We start from the raw sequence: 18,398 nt of genomic DNA, 5'->3' as shown, positions 1-18,398 counted from the left end.
AATTAAAAAAAAGAAGAATGATAAAATGTGGTAATTGTTAAGAGCTTACCATGGACAAAGTCATGTACTAAGTCCTGGGGTAGATACGTGATAATCAGGTCGGTCACAGTCCCTGTTCCCAGTCAAGCTCATGGTCAAAGAAGGAGGGAAAGTAGGTATTGACTTTTCTTTATACAGATGAGGAAACTGAGACACAGAGAAGTTAATTGACTTGCCCAAGGTCACACAGCAGGCAAATGGAAGAACCAGGGTTAAAACTCTGGTCCTCGGTGCCCAGGCCCATGCTCTTTCCACTAGGCCACGTTGCTTCCCAAAAGCAAACTTGTGTTACTAGTGACCAAGGACTCCTTTCTCCCTCCAACCTTGTTGAATGAAAACTATATTTGAAGCAGCCAAGAATTTGAAAACAGGGAATATCTTTCCACACTCCAATCAATTTAATAGCCCAAGAGAAAATGCAATTCCAAGCAGGTATGCTAAGCAATTCTCTTATATTATATACCGCGTGAAGTCTCTTCTCTCAATATTTCATTTCTGCCTGACTCAGACATCCCACTGAGCTCCAGCAGTGGGGCAATAAAAAGCAATGTAACTTCATTTACGTTATATCTTATTGAAATCAAATCAATTGCCAATGCTTCCAGTTATTTTTTTTTAAAGTACTGTTTCATCTTTAGTTTCTCCTCCACATAAAAATGCCTCTCCTAACGAGTGATGATCTACCTCATTCGGGGATACACTTCATAAAATATTTGTCCACGGGGAGCTGAAAACGGAACAGTAGGTGGCCTCAACTCTCCTTGCAGAAATAGAAACACATTAACTGTTTCAGGAAGGGGCAAAGTTACTAAACGCTGGGGTAGATGTAAAATGTCCTGTCCTACATGGGGCTCAGTCTAAGTAGGTGGGAGAACAGGCCCTGAATTCCCATTTTACACATGAAGAAATTGAGGCCCAGAAAAGGTAAGTGACTTGCCCAAGGTCACACAGCAGACAAGTGGCAGATGCGGGATTGACACACGATCGGAGAAGCTGCGTGACCTAGCGGATAAAGGACAGGCTTGGAAGTCCGAACCTGGGTTCTAATTCCAACTCCACCACTTGTCTGCTATGTGACATTTGGCAAGTCAGTTCGCTTCTCTGGTTTCAGTTACCTCATCTGTAAAATGGGGACTAAAACTGTGAGCCCCTTGTGAAACACGGACTATGTCCAACATTCATTCGGTAGTATTTATTGAGTGCTCACTATGTGCAGAGCACTGTACTAAGCACTTGGAATGTACAAATCGGCAACAGATAGAGACAATCCCTGCCCATCGACAGGCTTACGGTCTAATCAGGGGAGACGGACAGACAAAAACAATAGCAATAAATGGAATCAAGGGGATGTACATCTCATTAAAACAATAGCAATAAATAGAATCAAGGTGATGTACACCTCATTAACAAAATAAATGGAGTATTAAAAAATATATACAATTGAGCGGACGAGCACAGTGCTGAGGGGAGGGGAAGGAAGAGGGGGAGGAGCAGAGGGAAAGGAGGGAAAAGAGGGTTTAGCTGAGGGGAGGTGAAGGGGGGTAGAGGGGCAGCAGAGGGAGCAGAGGGAAAAGGGAAAGCTCAGTCTGAGAAGGCCTCTTGGAGGAGGTGACCTCTAAGTAGGGCTTTGAAGAGAGGAAGAGGATGAGTTGTGTCAGGTATGCAACCATCTAATTTGAGAAAGACGGAGACTTTAATGCATCACGTTGCCTAAAGAGGCAGCTAATATACAAAGATACCAGAGATAAATGTCACTCCCCTTTATAAAAGGACCACCAAATGATGTTCATTTCGTCTTTCTGCATAAAAAGAGATTAGACCATTCTAGATTTGTTATTCTAAAGAGGGGAAGACCTGCAGAGTCTTTTTAGTCCAGAGTTCAAATGGTGGTCGAATTCTGTGTCCCTGATCAGCCATCTGACTTCACATACTTTCCTATTTATCTTCCTCAAAATAGTCAGAGGCTGCTTCAGGGCACACTTGCCAACCTCTACCTCGCCTCCCCCGTTTCTCTCCTTTTGAAAGTGAATATGAACCAGATCCTCCAAGTCTTCTTCTTCTTCCTGGATGTCTTTCAGACCAGTCAGAAGGATAGTTGCCCTGGAAATCCCTTCAAATACCTGAAGCTTTTCCAAGTGTGTTTCTGTATATGGAGAAACAGTAACGTCATAGCAGTTTTCATTTGTTTTGAGAGGGTATACTTCATTTCTCATGATTAGCTTGTATCTACCCCAGTGCTTAGAACAGGGCCTGGCACAAATAAGTGAAGCAGATAAGAGAAGAAATAAGAGAAGCAGCGTGGCTCAGTGGAAAGAGCATGGGCTTTGGAGTCAGAGGTCATGGGTTCGAATCCCTGCTCCGCCACTTGTCAGCTGTGTGACTGTGGGCAAGTCACTTAACTTCTCTGGGCCTCAGTGACCTCATCTGTAAAATGGGGGTTAAGACTGTGAGCCCTACGTGGGACAACCTGATTCCCCTGTGTCTACCCCAGCGCTTGGAACAGTGCTCTGCACATAGTAAGCGCTTAACAAATACCAACACTATTATTATTATTAAGTGCCTAATAAGTCTTTGTCTTATGCTGTCGAGTCATCTCCGACCATAGCGACACCATGAACGCATCTCTCGCAGAACGCCCCACCTCCGTCAGCAATCATTCTGGTAATGTATCCATAGAGTTTTCTTGGTAAAAATATGCAAATGGTTTGCCACTACCTCCTTCTGCACCGTAAATGAGTCTCCACCCTCGACTCTCTCCCATGCCGCTGCTGCCCAGCACAGGGGAGTCTTGACTGTAGCCGACTGCCTTCTATTCACTAGCCACTGGCCAAGCTAGGAATGGAATGGACAGGCCTCTGCTTGACTCTCCCTCCCATAGTCGAGACTGGTAGAGTACTGGAAACTCTCCATGTGAGACCCTGAGAGGGGAGCCTAACGAGTACTATAAAAAAAAATCTTCTACAGGCAGGGAACATGTCTACCGACTATAATAATAATAATAATGGAATTTGTTGCTATGTTCCAAGCCCTGTAATAAATGCTGGGGCACATACATCAGGTCCCATAAGGAGGTCACAGTCTAATTAGGAGGGAGAACAGGTATTGAATCCCCATTTTGCAGATGAGGGAACTGAGGGCCAGAGAAGTTATGTGACTTGCTCTAGGTCACGCAGCTGGTACGTGGCAGAGGCTGGGATTAGAACCCAGGCCCTCTGACTCCCAGGTCCCTGCTGTTTCCACTAGGTCACGCTGCTTCTTGTATTTTGCTCTCCCAAGTGCTTAGTACAGTGCTCTGCACACAGTAAGTGTTCAATAAATACCATTTGAAAAATTAGCTTTGCTTGCTCAGAGGATATTTGGAGGATACATATTAGGAGGACCACAGCTTTTCTCCTTGCTCCACCCCATCTCTCCAATCCCTTTACCTCCCATCCTCAGTCTCCTATTTGGGTCTTGGAAATGGGCAGAGGATGATACATGGCCCACATCTTAACTGGAGCAAGGTCCTCGGTTGTAATCCAGACTCTACGGTGCAATGATTCCGTCCCCTTATCCGACTCCCACTTCAAGTTGAGCCTCAGTGCCGCTACCGAAGTCATCTTTTGTTTGAACCATTGTTTTTCATCCTTTTTTTTTTTTGCCCTGTATTGGCTTCTAACTGTGCCAGAGCTCCAGATAAGATCTTCACCCTTCTTATCTTGTCTTGTCTTATGCCGTCGGGTCATTCCCGACCCATAGCGACACCATGGACGCATCTCTCCCACAACACCCCACTCTGCATCTGCAATCGTTCTGGTAGTGGTTCCATAGCGTTTTCTCGGTAAAAAATACGGAAGTGGTTTAACCATTACCATCTTCCACGCAGTAAATTCGAGTCTCTGCCCTCAAGTCTTCTCCCATGCCACTGTTGCCCAGCATGGGTGAGTTTTGACTTGTAGCAGATTGCCTTCCACTCGCTAGCCACTGCCCAAGCTAGGAATGGAATGGACGGGCCTCTGCTTGACTCTCCCTCCTGTAGCCGAGACTGGTAGAGGACTGGAAACTCTCCAGGTGCGACCCTGAGAGGGGCCCCTCGTCATCCATCATTAATGTCTTTTGAGCATGCCTTGGAGGCTTCCGTAATTCTGATCGGCTCACAGGGCACTGTCATCGAGAGAGCACCAGAGACAGAAGAAAGCCAATTCATTAAAGGTTCAGTTTTGGTTATTTTAATGGCATTTGTTAAGCTCTTACTTTGTGCCAAACACTGTTTTAAGCATTGGAGTAGCTACAATCTAATTAGATTGAACACAATCCATGTCCCATACGGGGCTCACAGTGTTAATCCGCATTTTATAGATGAGGTAACTGAGGCACAAAGAAGTGAAGTGACTTGCCCAAGGTCACACAATGGACAAGTGGCAGAACTGGGATTAGAACCCTGGTCCTTTAGACTCCCAGGCCCTTGTTCTATCCACTAGGCCATGCTGCTACTCTGGGCTTAGGTGAAAGAGAAAAAATACAAGGACCATATCCCTTGAGGGTCCAGTGACCAAACTGGGACAAAACCAGGAGAGGAGAAGTGAGACTTTCTTGGATCAACTCCCCAGAATGGCTTTGGAACTGGTAGTACTTTGGAAGTTGTTCTATCCAGGTATAGGAGGGAAAATAACAATGATAGTGGTCTTTGTTAAGCCCCTACTGTGTGCCACATATATAGCATGGCATATGAGGCATTCAGGTCAAACACAGTACTTCGATACCCCACAGCACTTATGTACATATCCACAATTTATTTATTTCTATTAATATCTGTCTCCCCCTCTAGACTGTAAGCTCACTGGGGGCAGGTAAAGCATCTACTAACTCGGTTATATTGTACTCTCCTAAGCACTTAGTAAAGTGTTCTTCCCCCTGTAGGTGCTCAATAGATATGATTGACTGATTGAAACACCTGTGTCCCACATGGGGTTCATGGTCTAAGGGAGAACAAAAAAGCAGTTGGGTGGGTCACAGATGGTCAAATGAGGTTTTGGATTACATTAGGCTAAATGTATTGGCCCAGAAAATAGAATAATCAACTAAGGTGGATACGCTTTTTGATTTGATTCTGATACACCAGGGAAAATTTCTCCTCTCTCTTTGCCTAAGATCATTAAGTTCAGTCAAGTCTCCAACAGCCAATCAGGCAGTAGCTAATAAACCCACTAACTGGGTAAATATCAGAGTTTTGGTTGAAAAAAGTGTCCTTTAGGTAATCATAAAATATTAACCTTCTTGTGTTCTTTGAATAGTGTTTTGACATAATAAACTACTGTCAGAGATAGGATGGTGTGCTGCATAAATCACCACTCTGGCCCAGTAATGCCATTATGTTCCAAGTGTTCTTTTGGAATTCCTTGAGGACCAAATCCAGAGAACATACAACCTTGATGTATCTAGAAATTATTCCTTTGCATCCCTCCAATGAATGTGACAATTGCCAGCACCAACAATCCAAACTAGCACTTTAAGGTTGCAACTGTTAGATTCCCCCACCAAAATTTTCTATGCACATGCCTTGAAGGGCATAACTCCTTAGAAGAGGCAAATGTAATCAGCTGTTACATTATTAATATCTTGGTTTTGTATGGCACGTTGATTTCCACAATACTCTCCTGTTAATGATCTTTTTTGGAGAAAATTAATGTTACACAGAGCCATTAGATAATCCAAAACTTTCTCCATAATGGTTGACTATGCCTTACCAAAACACGGATTTAAAGTACAATAATAATAATAATAATAAAAACAACAACAGTGGTACTTGTTAGGCTCTGACTATGTACCAAGCACTGTTCTAAGCACTGGGATGGATCCAGGTTAACAAGGTTGGACACAGTCCCTATCCCACATGGTGCTCACACTATTTTAATTCTCATTTTACAGATGAGCTAACTGAGGCCCAGAGAAGCGAAGTCTCACAGAAGACATGTGGTGGGATTAGAACTGAGGTCCTTCTGACTTCCAGGCCTGTGCTCTATCCACTAAGACATGCCGCTTCTTACAACCGCGCAAAGAGTAGTCATACACCACCGAAAGAGAAAATAGTCTCTTTTTAATCTGTCACTAAATCCTGTCATTCTACCTTCACAACTTTTCTAAAATCCACCCTTTCCTTTCCAACCAAACTTCTACCATGCTGATTCAAATACTCGTAAACTCGTGGGCAGGTAACACGTCTACAAACTCAGCTATATTCTACTCTCACAAGCACCTAGTATAGTGCTCTGTTGCCTAATCGTACATTCCATGCACTTAGTACGGTGCTCTGCACATAGTAAGAGCTCAATAAATACGATTGAATGAATGCTCTTCACGTGGTAAGTGCTCAATAAATGTCATTGATTGATTGATATCTTGCCTTGACTACTGCATCAGCCTCCTCACTGACCTTTCTACCTCCTGTTTATCCCCACTCACGTTCCTACTTTACTCTGCTGCCTAGATCATTTGTCTGAAAACACCGTTCAGGTCAAATATCCCTACTCCTCAAGTACCTACCATGGTTATTAATCACTTCCACTTTTTGTTTTTCATGGTATTTGTTGAGTACCAGGCACTGTACTAACCACTGGGATAGATATGAGATAATCAGATTAGACACAATCCCTGTCCTACGGGGGAAGGAATCTGTCAGTCTTTTATATTGTCCTCTTCCAAGCTCTTAGTACAGTGTTGTACACACAGTAAGCGCTCAATAAATATGACCGAATGAATAAATGAACATGGAGGGAGTAGGATTCAATCCCGACTTCCCAGACGAGGTAACTGAGGCAGAGAGCTGTTAAGCGATTTGCCCAAGGTCACACAGCAGGCAAGTGGCAGAATGGGGATTAGATCCTAAATCCCCACGACGCCCTGCTGCTTCCAATCAAACAGAAACTCCTTGCCATCGGTTTTGGAGCGCCCAATCAGCTCACCTCCTCCTACCTTACCTCGTTGGTTTCCCGCTACACCCCAATCCACACGCTTCACTCCTACTAACTCCGGTCTACTCACCGAACCTCTATCTCACTACTGACCCTTGTCCATGAACTTCCTTTGGCCAGGAACTCCCTCCCCTTTTGTATATGACAGACTACTTCTCACTCCACCTTCAAAGCCCTACTAAAATCACTTCTCTTCCAAGAGACCGGCCCTGATGAAGGTCTTTTTTCCCCCGGTTGTCCTTTCTGGATCACCTTTAATCTGTATGATTATGTACTTAATAATAATAATAGTATTTGTTAAGCACTTACTATGTGCCAAGCACTGTTCTAAGCGCTGGAGTAGATACAAGGTAATCAGGTTGTCCCATGTGGGGCTCACAGTCTTAATCCCCATTTCACAGATGAGGTAACTGAAGCACAGAGAAGTAAAGTGGCTTGCCCAAGGTCACACAGCAGACAAGTGGCAGAGCCGGGATTAGAACACCTGTCCTCTGACTCCCAAGCCTGTGCTCTTTCCATTAAGCCACGCTGCTTCTCAACTACTTGATATAAGTACTACTCAACTACAAATACTTGATATTTACCTCACCCTCAGCCCCACTGCAACTAGGGACATATCTGTAATTTATTTTAATGTGTGTATCCCCCTGTAGATTATAATCTCCTTGTGGGCCGGGGCTGTGCTTACCAACTCTGTTGTACCGTCCTCTACCAAGCTCTTAATAGAGTGTTCTGCAGACTGTAAGTGCCCAATAAATACCATTGATTGATTGATGGCCATTTTTCTAGGCTCATAAGAAAGCTCTTGTGCCCTACAAGCCCTGAGGAGGAGAAGCTGTTCTTGAGGGGTTTTAGAATACCACAACTTTGAAGGGTTTAGCTGAGATATATAATTTTCCTTCAGACTCAGCGAGGAGCTCGCTGAAATTGAGGTTTACCTCTAAGGGAAAGGAGGGGGATTTTTCTTAAAAATAGGCTGATAAATAGTGTGTCAAAATCAAACGGGACAAGAATGTGCCTCGGTGGTAATGTGGAAAAGTAGCCCACACTCGCCCATTAGAATATTTGACAGAGATGAAAATGAATCACAGAAATCTTTTTCTTTAGTGAAAAGTGGAAGAAGAAAGCAATGTAGAAGCAACATGGCCTAGTGGAAAGAGCCAGAGTTTAGAAATCAGGAAACCAAATGAGAATCCTAGCTCTACCCCTTGCCTGCGGTGTGACCCTGGATAAATCATAACAATTCCCTGTGCCTCAGGTTTCTCATCTGTAAAATTGGGGATTAACTACCTGTTCTCCTTTCCTCTTAGACTGTGAGCCCCATGTGGGACAGAGCTCTGTCCAGTTGGCCTATATATCTTACCTAGAGCTTAGTAGAGTGCTTGTCACAAAGTGCTCAACATAACCACTAATTATTTGGGGAGGTGAGCATACTTTGGCTGGTCAGATTTAGCAGTTAATATTCCTTTGCTTTCTGGTATCCAAGGATGGGTTGAATCAGTGATTACTAAACTGAAAATATTCCTCCGTTCCAATCAATCGAATCACTCATATTTATTTTAGTGCTTGCTGGGTGCAGAAAACTGAACGCTTGAGAGACTACAATGTAATCGAGTTTGTAGACCCGTTCCCCGTCCACAGTGAGCTTACAGTCAGCCCATTTATCAACAGACATTCATGCCGAATTCTTGGGGGACAAAACCTTATGCTGTCAAATTGGTTTGGAGGAAGAGGAAAGTGAGCTATCCTTTCCGATGAACTTGGCATTATTTTTGCAGCTACCTATAGGGTGGATATTTGGACTCTTCTAAAGGGAAAGAGGAAATAAACTTTTCTTACACTCCAATCTTAATATTTTGACAGCAAACTAAAAACAATCTGGTAGATTTGGGTGTCAGGTTTGAGACAAACCATTTCCCAGTCCCTGAGTGGTTTTGTTAAGAGTTTATCATTCTTGCCCCAAAGAGCTACCTAGACACATTTCCAGCTGCTTATTAACATTTTAAAATACCTCTCCAACATCTGACTCGATGACGTGACAAATTACTTTCTATCAATCTACTTCAGCGAGTACAAATTCTACTTCGCCGTTTTAATTTTTAAAAATGTTCCCATTTAGAATGTTCCGAATTTGCTGAGGGTTGAGCCGAGTCACCATCTGTTTCAGACAATAAAATATTCATGATGCTCTGGCTTGACGGGGCAGTGACACAACCACAGGGATGGGAATACGTGGATCTTATTTTTCCGGGAAGTAGTTGCCAGCTGCTTCCCACGGCTGGACCGGCACTGACTGGTAGAGAGGATTTGAACGCTACTCGACTTTCGGCTCTACTCAGGGAGCTTCCGGAGTCAGAGGAAAAAAAGACAGAAACAACAGCGTGACGGGAAGGTAGAGGCGGGAGTGGCTACCGTCTCTCCGCAGAGAAGCAGCGTGGCTTGGTGGAAAGAGCACGGGTCTGGGTGTCAGAGGGACCTGGGTTTTAATCCCGGCTCTGCCTCATGTCGGCTGTGTGACCTTGCAAAACTCACTTAACTTCTCTGGGCCTCAGTTACCTCATCTGTGAAATGGGGATTAAGACTATGAGTCCCATGTGGGACAGGGTTTGTGTCCAACCTATCTTGTCATTACCCTAGCACTTAGAACAGTGCTGGGCACATAGGAAATGCTTCACAGATACCATACTTATAATTAATTAATAGCCTGGAAGTCATAGAGCTTGAGCGATGAAAGACCACACCAGTCTTATACCCTGTGACGTGGGATGCTGATGTTTATGAAGAGACACTTAGTATGACCTAGTGGAAAGAACCATGAGTTCGAATCCCAGCTCTGCCACTTGTCGGCTGTGTGACTGTGGGCAAGTCACTTCACTTCTCTGGGCCTCAGTTCCCTCATCTGTAAAATGGGGATTAAGACTGTGAGCCCCACGTGGGACAACCTGATTCCCCTATGTCTACCCCAGCGCTTAGAACAGTGCTCGGCACATAGTAAGCGCTTAACAAATACCAACATTATTATTATTATTATTATTATTAAGAACCCGGGCCTGGGAGTCAAGGGACCTGCTCTGCCACCTGACTACTGTGTGATCTTGAGCAAGGCGCTTAACGTCTCTGGGCCTCAATTTCCTCATCTGCAAAATGGGGATTCAATACCTGTTCTCCCACCTCTTAGACTCTGAGCCTCATGTAGGACGGTGACTGCGTCTAACTGCTTATATTGTAGTTATCTCAGCCCCACTTGGGGCAGGGCTGCCTGAGCTCTGCTCCCTTTCTTCTTCCCCCCTTCCAGCCCCACAGAACTTATGTACCTATCAATACTGTATTTTTATTAATAGTAAAATGTATTAATAATTAATAGATTTATTTATATTAATGTCTGTCTCCCCTCCCTCTAGACTGTGAGCTCATTGTGGTCAGGGAATGTGTTTGTTTATTGTTGTATTGTACTCTCCCAATCTCCTAGAACAGTACTTTGCACACAGTAACCACTCAAATAAATAAGATTTACTGACAGTTATAAAATCATAATAATGATAATAATAATAATCAGCATGGCCTAGCAGAAAGAACACAGGCCTGGGAGTCAGAAGGACCAGGGTTCTAATCCCAGCTCTACTCCATAAATAATAATAATGTTGTATTTGTTAAGCGCTTACTATGTGCCGAGCACTGTTCTAAGCGCTGGGGTAGATACAGGGGAATCAGGCTGTCCCACTTGGGGCTCACAGTCTTAATCACCATTTTACAGATGAGGTAACTAAAGGCCCTGAGAAGTCAAGTGACTTGTCCAAAGTCACACAGCTGACGGGTCGTGGAGCCAGGATCAGAACCCACAAACTCTGACTCCTAAGCCCGTGAAATTGATTGATTGGAATATCTACTTGATGTGGAGAAAAATACCTCAAGTTGTATCTCTTCCAGGCAGTCTCCCATTACCCCCCGATCTTAATGGAGGAAGGCCTTAGATCTCAAATCTGAGGCCCCTATCAAAAGTGGCTTTACGATCCTGCGTCACACTGAAAGAAAGAACTCCAGCTTCAAATCTCAAGCAGAATTACTGCATACACACCGACCCATCAACTGCTCTTCCACTGTTAGTTAAAATATGGGTGGGCTAAAAACAAAAAACTATACCACCACGCCCCAGTTCTCTATATTAATAATGTGTCTGTTATAATGTAATATACCCATGTGAATGTGTCTGTTTTATCTTTATATTGTACTTTCCCCAGTGCTTAGTGCAGTGCTCGGCACACAGTAAGTGTTTAATAAATGATTGACTGGCAACGATAATAACAATAATAATAAGCACCATGGCCCAGTGGAAAGAGCACGGCCTAGGAGACAGAAGGTCCCGGGTTTTAATCCCAGCTCTGCCAATTTCACGATGTGTGACCTCAGGCAAATCACTTAACTTCTCTTTACCTCAGTTTCCTCAATTGTAAAATGGGGCTTAAACCTGTTCTCATTCCTACGTAGACTGTGAGCACCATGTGGAACAGGGACTGTGTTTGACCTAATTAACTTGTACCTACTCCAGCACGAACAACAGTGTTAAAAAGTACCATAAATAATAATAACAACTGGGGTATTTGTTAAGCCCTTACTATGTGTGAAGCACCGTACTAAGCACGGGGATAGACACGAGACGATCAGGTCCCAAGTGCTTAACAAATAGCATAAAAGAAGGAAGGGCCCTTGACCTCATTACCAACTTTAGCAGGAAAGAAACATAGTCCCAGTCAGGCATGCCAGGTTTAGTGGGTGCGCCATTCGTTCAATAGTATTCACTGAGCGCTTACTATGTGCAGAGCACTGTACTGAGCGCTTGGAATGTACAAATCGGCGACAGAGTGAGACAATCCCTGCCCACTGACGGGCTTCCATTAGTCAGTTCCCAGCCCTAACTTTCCGCCCCTCCTGTTTCCAACTCTGCAGTTGGCCGGAGCACTGGTTAACCTCCCCAGGTCCAGTTCCCATGGAGAGCAGACCCGTGCTCCTCGTCAGCCTCTGAGGTACCTCACGTCAACACCTAGATGCATCGGGTGCCGTTGCGATTCCTAACTTGGATTGCCACGATGGAAATGCAGCAGAATTGGAAATCGGAAGTATTTATAGAGCACGTACTCTATATTAAGCACTTGGGAGAGCATACTAGAGCTAAGAGGATCCCACCTTGGACACCTTTAAATAGGTATTCGAGAACTATCTGTCACTTTGTAGTGACATGAATTTACACTTTATATGTTTTCTTGAGCGGTCCCCTCCCGTGGCTCAGTGGAAAGAGCACGGGCTTTGGAGTCAGAGGTCGTGGGTTCGAATCCCGGCTCGGCCACTTGTCAGCCGGGCGACTGTGGGCAAGTCACTTCACTTCTCTGTGCCTCAGTTCCCTCATCTGTAAAATGGGGATGAAGACTGTGAGCCTCACCTGGGGCAACCTGATGACCCTGTGTCTACCCCAGCGCTTAGAACAGTGCTCTGCACATAGTAAGGGCTTAACAAATACCAACATTATTATTATTATTAAAAATTGACAAGCATTTCCTAGGAGAATAAATGACTCCAGGTGCATAGCTCCTGAAGTACATTTGAAGCTTTACTAATTCCCCAAAGATATTCTTTTGCACAAGAAGTTTATATACTGGTGTCTTTTTTTTCCTTGGGATATTTTTGTTTCAACTGATCCCATCCTGGTTGATTGAACCCTGAGTGGATCGTGCTGACTCACATTTGTGCTACCCAATCCCTTCTTAACCTAATGAGAGTGGGAATGAGGAAGCTTAGAGGATAAGTGAGAGGAGAAACTCCTCTTTACTGAGGATTATGCTGAATTGGAGAAGCAGCGTGGCTCAGTGGAAAGAGCACGGGCTTTGGAGTCAGAGGTCATGAGTTCGAATCCCAGTTCTGCCACTTGTCAGCTGTGTGACTGTGGGCAAGTCACTTAACTTCTCTAGGCCTCAGTTACCTCATCTGTAAAATGGGGATTAAGACTGTGAGCCCCACGTGGGACATCCTGAATCCCCTGTGTCTACCCCAGCACTTAGAACAGTGCTTGGCACATAGTAAGCGCTTAACAAATACCAACATTATTATTATTATTATTAACATATGTACACGCAGAAATATTAAATGGTCATTCTGATCCCTCGCTACTGCTTCTTCAGGTGTTTTTAAAGGGAACCATGATTTGGCCTAATGTCAAATCAGTTCCCTACATACCCAAAGCCATAGACCTCTTGTAACATAATAATAATAACGTTGGCATCTGTTAAGCGCTTACTAAGTGCAAAACACTGTTCTAAGATCTGGGGAGGATACAAGGTGATCAGGTTGTCCCACGTGCGGCTCACAGTCTTAATCCCCATTTTACAGATGAGGTCACTGAGGCACAGAGAAGTTAAGGGACTTGCCCAAAGTCACACAGCTGACAAGCGGCAGAGCCGGGATTTGAACCCGCAATCTCTGACTCCCCAGCCCTTGCTCTTTCCGCTGAACCACAGTGCTCAGGGATGCTGCCCTGATATACCACTCTGCTCCTGCATTGAGTGCTTAGTACAATGCTCTGCACACAGTAAGTGCTCAGTAAATACTACCTACTGATTGCTTGGTCGAAGAAAGTGATTCTTAGAATTGAGGTTTCTCTATTTCCAGCTTTTACCTGAGAATTTGTTTCTTGGGATGGCCAGTGAGCATTCTCTGTGGGTCTTCAGGCTTCTCTCAGGGGCTTTCCTAGAGTTTTAAGAGCAGCCAGAGATGCCAGATGGAAGTCTGCTTTTGCAAGTTGTCTTTACCCTTCCCTATACTCATGTTGCTTGTTCTTTTAGAACGCGTCATTTGGAGAAATCTGGTTTCAACCTAAAGATGCTTCAGTTCATGCCCATTAAACTGCCAGTCGAGTCCATCCTCGGGAATGTGTGTTTCATCCCCAAGGAATCCGGTATTCTACTGAGGCCTTGGAGTCCATACGGGGGGGGCGGTTCCTATTTCTAGGAATTTACAGTCTTAACGTTCTCCCTCCACTTCCATGTGAACTCCACGTGGGACAGGGCCTGCATCCCACCCGATAAACCCGTTAACTTGTTGACTGATTAATTAAGCACTAACCCTAGAATAATGCTCGACACAGAGTAAGTGCTTCAAAAATACCACAAAACAACTAATTGGAGAGAACGTGCACACGCACAGGCACAAACGCGCCATTAACACAAGTAAGTCCCGAGAGAGGGCATAATTACAAGAATGTTCTAAGTGGGGCTGTGATGGGGCTGAGGGGTTGAGATAGTCTCACAGGGCCAGAAATACAACGGAAAAGAGGCGAAGGGGAGGGGGGGCTTAATGGGGGATGGATACAAGCGGATGGTTTGTGCAGAAAGGACAGTGGGGACAAAGAGCCGTGAGGAAGGGCAAGTCGGGGACGAGGAACCACCGGTCAGGTGAATTCTGGGCTAGAGAGAGCCATGAAACCACCTACTGGAAACGTCTGCAGACATGTCAGGCATGCCTTTATGTGCCCTAGCATGCTGGGAAATCCCCAGGCCAAGAGAGGGTGATGTTGGCATTTGTTAAGCGCTTACTAGGTGCAGAGCACTGTTCTAAACGCTGGGGTAGACACAGGGTCATCAGGTTGTCCCACGTGAGGCTCACAGTCTTCATCCCCATTTTGCAGATGAGGTCACAGAGGCGCCGAGAAGTGAAGTGACTCGCCCACAGTCACACAGCTGACAAGCGGCCGAGCCGGGATTCGAACCCATGACTGCCGACTCCCAAGCCCGGGCTCTTTCCACTGAGCCACGCTGCTTCTGCAGTGTGGATGAAAGCTGATTTTAGAAGCAGTGAGGAAGGAGTAAGGGGATCTACCAGGGTTCTAATCTTTGCTCTGCTACTTGTATTTATCGAGCACTCGCTGTGTGCAAAGCGCCGTATGATGATAATAATTTTGGTATTTGTTAAGCGCTTCCTATGAGCCAGCACTCAGTGGAAAGAGCACAGGCTTTGGAGTCAGAGGTCATGAGTTCAAATCCCAGCTCTGCCACTTGTCAGCTGTGTGACTGTGGGCAAGTCACTTCACTTCTCGGTGCCTCAGTTCCCTCATCTGTAAAATGGGGATTAAGACTGTGAGCCCCACGTGGGACAACCCGATTCCCCTGTGTCTACCCCAGCGCTTAGCACAGTGCTCGGCACATAGTAAGCGCTTAACAAATACCAACATTATTATTATTAGACACAAGACATAACGAGAACAATGGTATTTGTGCTGGGTACCGTACAAAGCTCTGGGGAGGATACAAGCAAATTGGTTTGGACGCAGTCCCTTGTCCCATGTGGCGCTCACAGTCTCACTCCCCATTTTACAAATGAAGTAACTTAGGCCCAGAGAAGTGAAGTGACTTGCCCAAGGTCACACAGCAGATACATGACAGAGCCGGGATTAGAACCCACGACCTTCTGACTCCCAGGCCCCTGCTCTATCCACTACGCCGTGCTGCTTCCCGTTAGTAGACGTGTTTCCTGTTCACAAGGCACTTACAGTCTAGAGGGGGAATAGATATATACAATAGGCATAAATTTTAAGCTCCCTAAGGGCAGAGAACCCGTCTACCAACTCTATTACCTTGTATTCTCCCAAGCGCTTAGTACAGTGCTCTGTGCACAGTAGATGCTCAGTAAATACCTTGGATGGAGTGACTGACTGATTGAAATAAACTGAGATTTAAGAAACTGTCCTTCCACCTTAAAAAGAATATTATTAAGAGCAAGCTTAAAGACACACATCTTGGCCAAGTTTATGGGGAAATACTTCTTCATGAACTCGACCATAGTGAAAAAAATAAATTAATAATAGAATCACCCCTGGACGCTGGGTTTGGTACAAGAAAAGGACTAGAACATACTGTTCTAAAAATCGATCTAATTAGAAATGGGATATTTCCCCCCTTTTGTTGTTTTCCAATTTTTGCCGCTGTTAAAGAACTCAGCTATGTACACAAACACGGTGGAGTCACAAATTAGGAAGCTGGATAGGGCTGGAACACAATGAAAATCCATATTGCAATATTAAAGTCTTATATCAGTAGATGTAAAAACCTCTCTGCATCCTAAAATATTAATGCCATCGTAAACACCCACGCTCTACCCTAAACCCAAAGTAGGAAGCATGAAATATTCAGCGTGCGCGCACACACACACACACACACAAAAATGATCAAGTCATCACCCAACCAGATGGGATTGTGGTTTTTGGCTCTTTCTCTAGACCCTAAGCTCACTGTGGGTAGGGAAGGTGTCGGCTTATTGTTGCACTGTACTCTCCCAAGTGCTTAATACAGTGCTCTGCACATAGTAAGTGCTCAATAAATACAAACGAATGAACGAATGTAATGACCCACCCAATCTTCCCACTTCCCACCTCAACCATGTGTAAGTTACACATGGAAGGTAATCCATTACCCGAGCCGAATGAAAGAACCTGAACCTTATTTTCTTTAAAAACCTACTCCGGTTAACATTCTGGGGGAGCAACATGAAGCAAGATATGCCACGTTTTTAAGTCCCAAGTCTCAAAGAAACACTAGAAAGAATAGAGGAGGATTTTTAAAAAGTCCGCAGCTCCCCGTTAAAATGCATTTGACTCTTGCCAGCTCTCCAAGAGCCCCTTCAAACTAACCCTCCCCTCGCCCGCGTCCCCTCCACGCATACACCAGCCATAACCATGAGATCCCACTTACCCGTTTGTGTGACCTTGGGTGAGTCACTTAACTTCTCAGTGCTTCAGTTTCCTCATCTGTAAAATAGAGATTCAAGAGATAAATAGAGAAGCAGCGTGGCTCAGTGGAAAGAGCCCGGGCTCGGGAGTCAGAGGTCATGAGTTCGAATCCCAGCTGTGCCACTTGTCAGCTGTGTGACTGTGGGCAAGTCACTTCACTTCTCTGTGCCTCAGTTACCTCATCTGTAAAATGGGGATTAACTGTGAGCCTCACGTGGGACAACCTGATCGCCCTGTATCTACCCCAGAGCTTAGAACAGTGCTCTGCACATAGTAAGTGGCTTAACAAATACCAGCATTATTATTATGTTCTCCCTCCCACCTTGACTGTGAGTCCCATGTGAGACAGGGGCTGTGTCTGAACTAATTATCTTGTACCCACCCCAGAGCTTAGTATAGGATTTGGAGCATAGCACACACTTAAATAGCATTATTATCGATAGTAGTATTATCAACGTCGTTATGGCAATCCAGTTTTTAAGGAGAGGAATGAAAAAAAGTTTTAAGGACAGTGTTTCCAAAGAGTGTATTTAAAATTCACCATCTACCGGACATTTCGCAATCCAGCTTCAATCACTAGATATAAATATATATATGTATATAAATATATAGATGTATATATCCATAAAGTGATTATATATGTAAACACACACATATATATTTATACAGATGTGTGTGTGTGTCCGTATGCATTTAAACAAAGTAGGCCCATCTGTTAGTTCTAGCTTAATGGAATACTGATTCCATGAAGAAGCCATTAAAATTAAAAGGAGCTCAAGGCTCTAAGATTTCATCAAATCAATTCTTTCCGGAACCACCGCAGAAAGCTAGTATAATGATTTTGCCATCTTAGGCCTTTAGTACCAACAGGAAATAAAAATGAGACAGCATCGGTTTGAGCAAGAGAAAAAAGTAATTTACTTTATTAGGAGAAAAATAAACCACCAAATGTCTTTCAAATTGAAAGTCATGGAACCATATGGTAGTTGAAAAAACCGAATAAGGTTATGTCAAGAAGCAGGGGAGGGCACCGTCGAGCTTAAGATACCGGCTATCGGAAATTTAAGATAGCGGTTACTGGAAATTCCCTTCTAAAATCAGTTTATGAGAAAGTTCTCTGATACTTGGGGCTTTAATGGAGAAAGGGTGATCCTCCGGGACGCTAACTGCAGCACGCTTTGGGGACGATTCACTGCTGCCAGGGGTTGGGACAGGGAGAGAGACAAAGAGACAGAGGCAGAGCCAGAGAGAGGGAGAGATGTGCTACTTTTCTGCTCCTTCCTGTGTCCTTCTGTTTATCCACGTTTCCACAGCCTACAGCCCCTCCTTTGGTGACCGGTCAAGAGGCACTAAGAGGAGAACAATGCGATCCCCGGGCCATTCAGGCTCCCCTCCAGTCATCCACAGCTCCTCCATCCCCTCTTCCTTTCGGCTCTGTGCAAGGGAGTGGCGGAACACTTCAGATGGAGACAGAGCCCTCCACGAATCCACAAGAAGTCCTCCGCAGACGGGACATGGGGTGTGCTCACTCTCTGTAACTCGCCTGCTCCTCGAACAAGGCTCGCCATGGCCATGAGGGGAACTTCAATACTGACCAATTTACCAAACCTGCATTACGGTCTAATCCGAAGGGAGTACGG

General features: G+C 44.7%; 2 non-coding genes across 2 annotated transcripts; both read right to left on the bottom strand.

Annotated features, from left to right (window-relative positions):
- Positions 1-2,829: 2,829 nt before the first annotated feature.
- On the bottom strand, positions 2,830-2,967 carry LOC114816682. The gene has a single exon (XR_003764488.1). It is a non-coding gene; the product is annotated as a small nucleolar RNA SNORA7 (small nucleolar RNA).
- A 1,002-nt stretch (positions 2,968-3,969) lies between these two features.
- On the bottom strand, positions 3,970-4,107 carry LOC114816156. Its single transcript, XR_003763935.1, has one exon. It is a non-coding gene; the product is annotated as a small nucleolar RNA SNORA7 (small nucleolar RNA).
- Between the last annotated feature and the right edge of the window lie 14,291 nt (positions 4,108-18,398).

The sequence above is a fragment of the Ornithorhynchus anatinus genome, chromosome 1 (assembly GCF_004115215.2).
Source record: "Ornithorhynchus anatinus isolate Pmale09 chromosome 1, mOrnAna1.pri.v4, whole genome shotgun sequence".
Taxonomy (NCBI): domain Eukaryota; kingdom Metazoa; phylum Chordata; class Mammalia; order Monotremata; family Ornithorhynchidae; genus Ornithorhynchus; species Ornithorhynchus anatinus.
The sequence above is the reverse complement of the archived record's forward strand: the minus strand, read 5'-3'. Positions and strand labels throughout refer to the sequence as shown.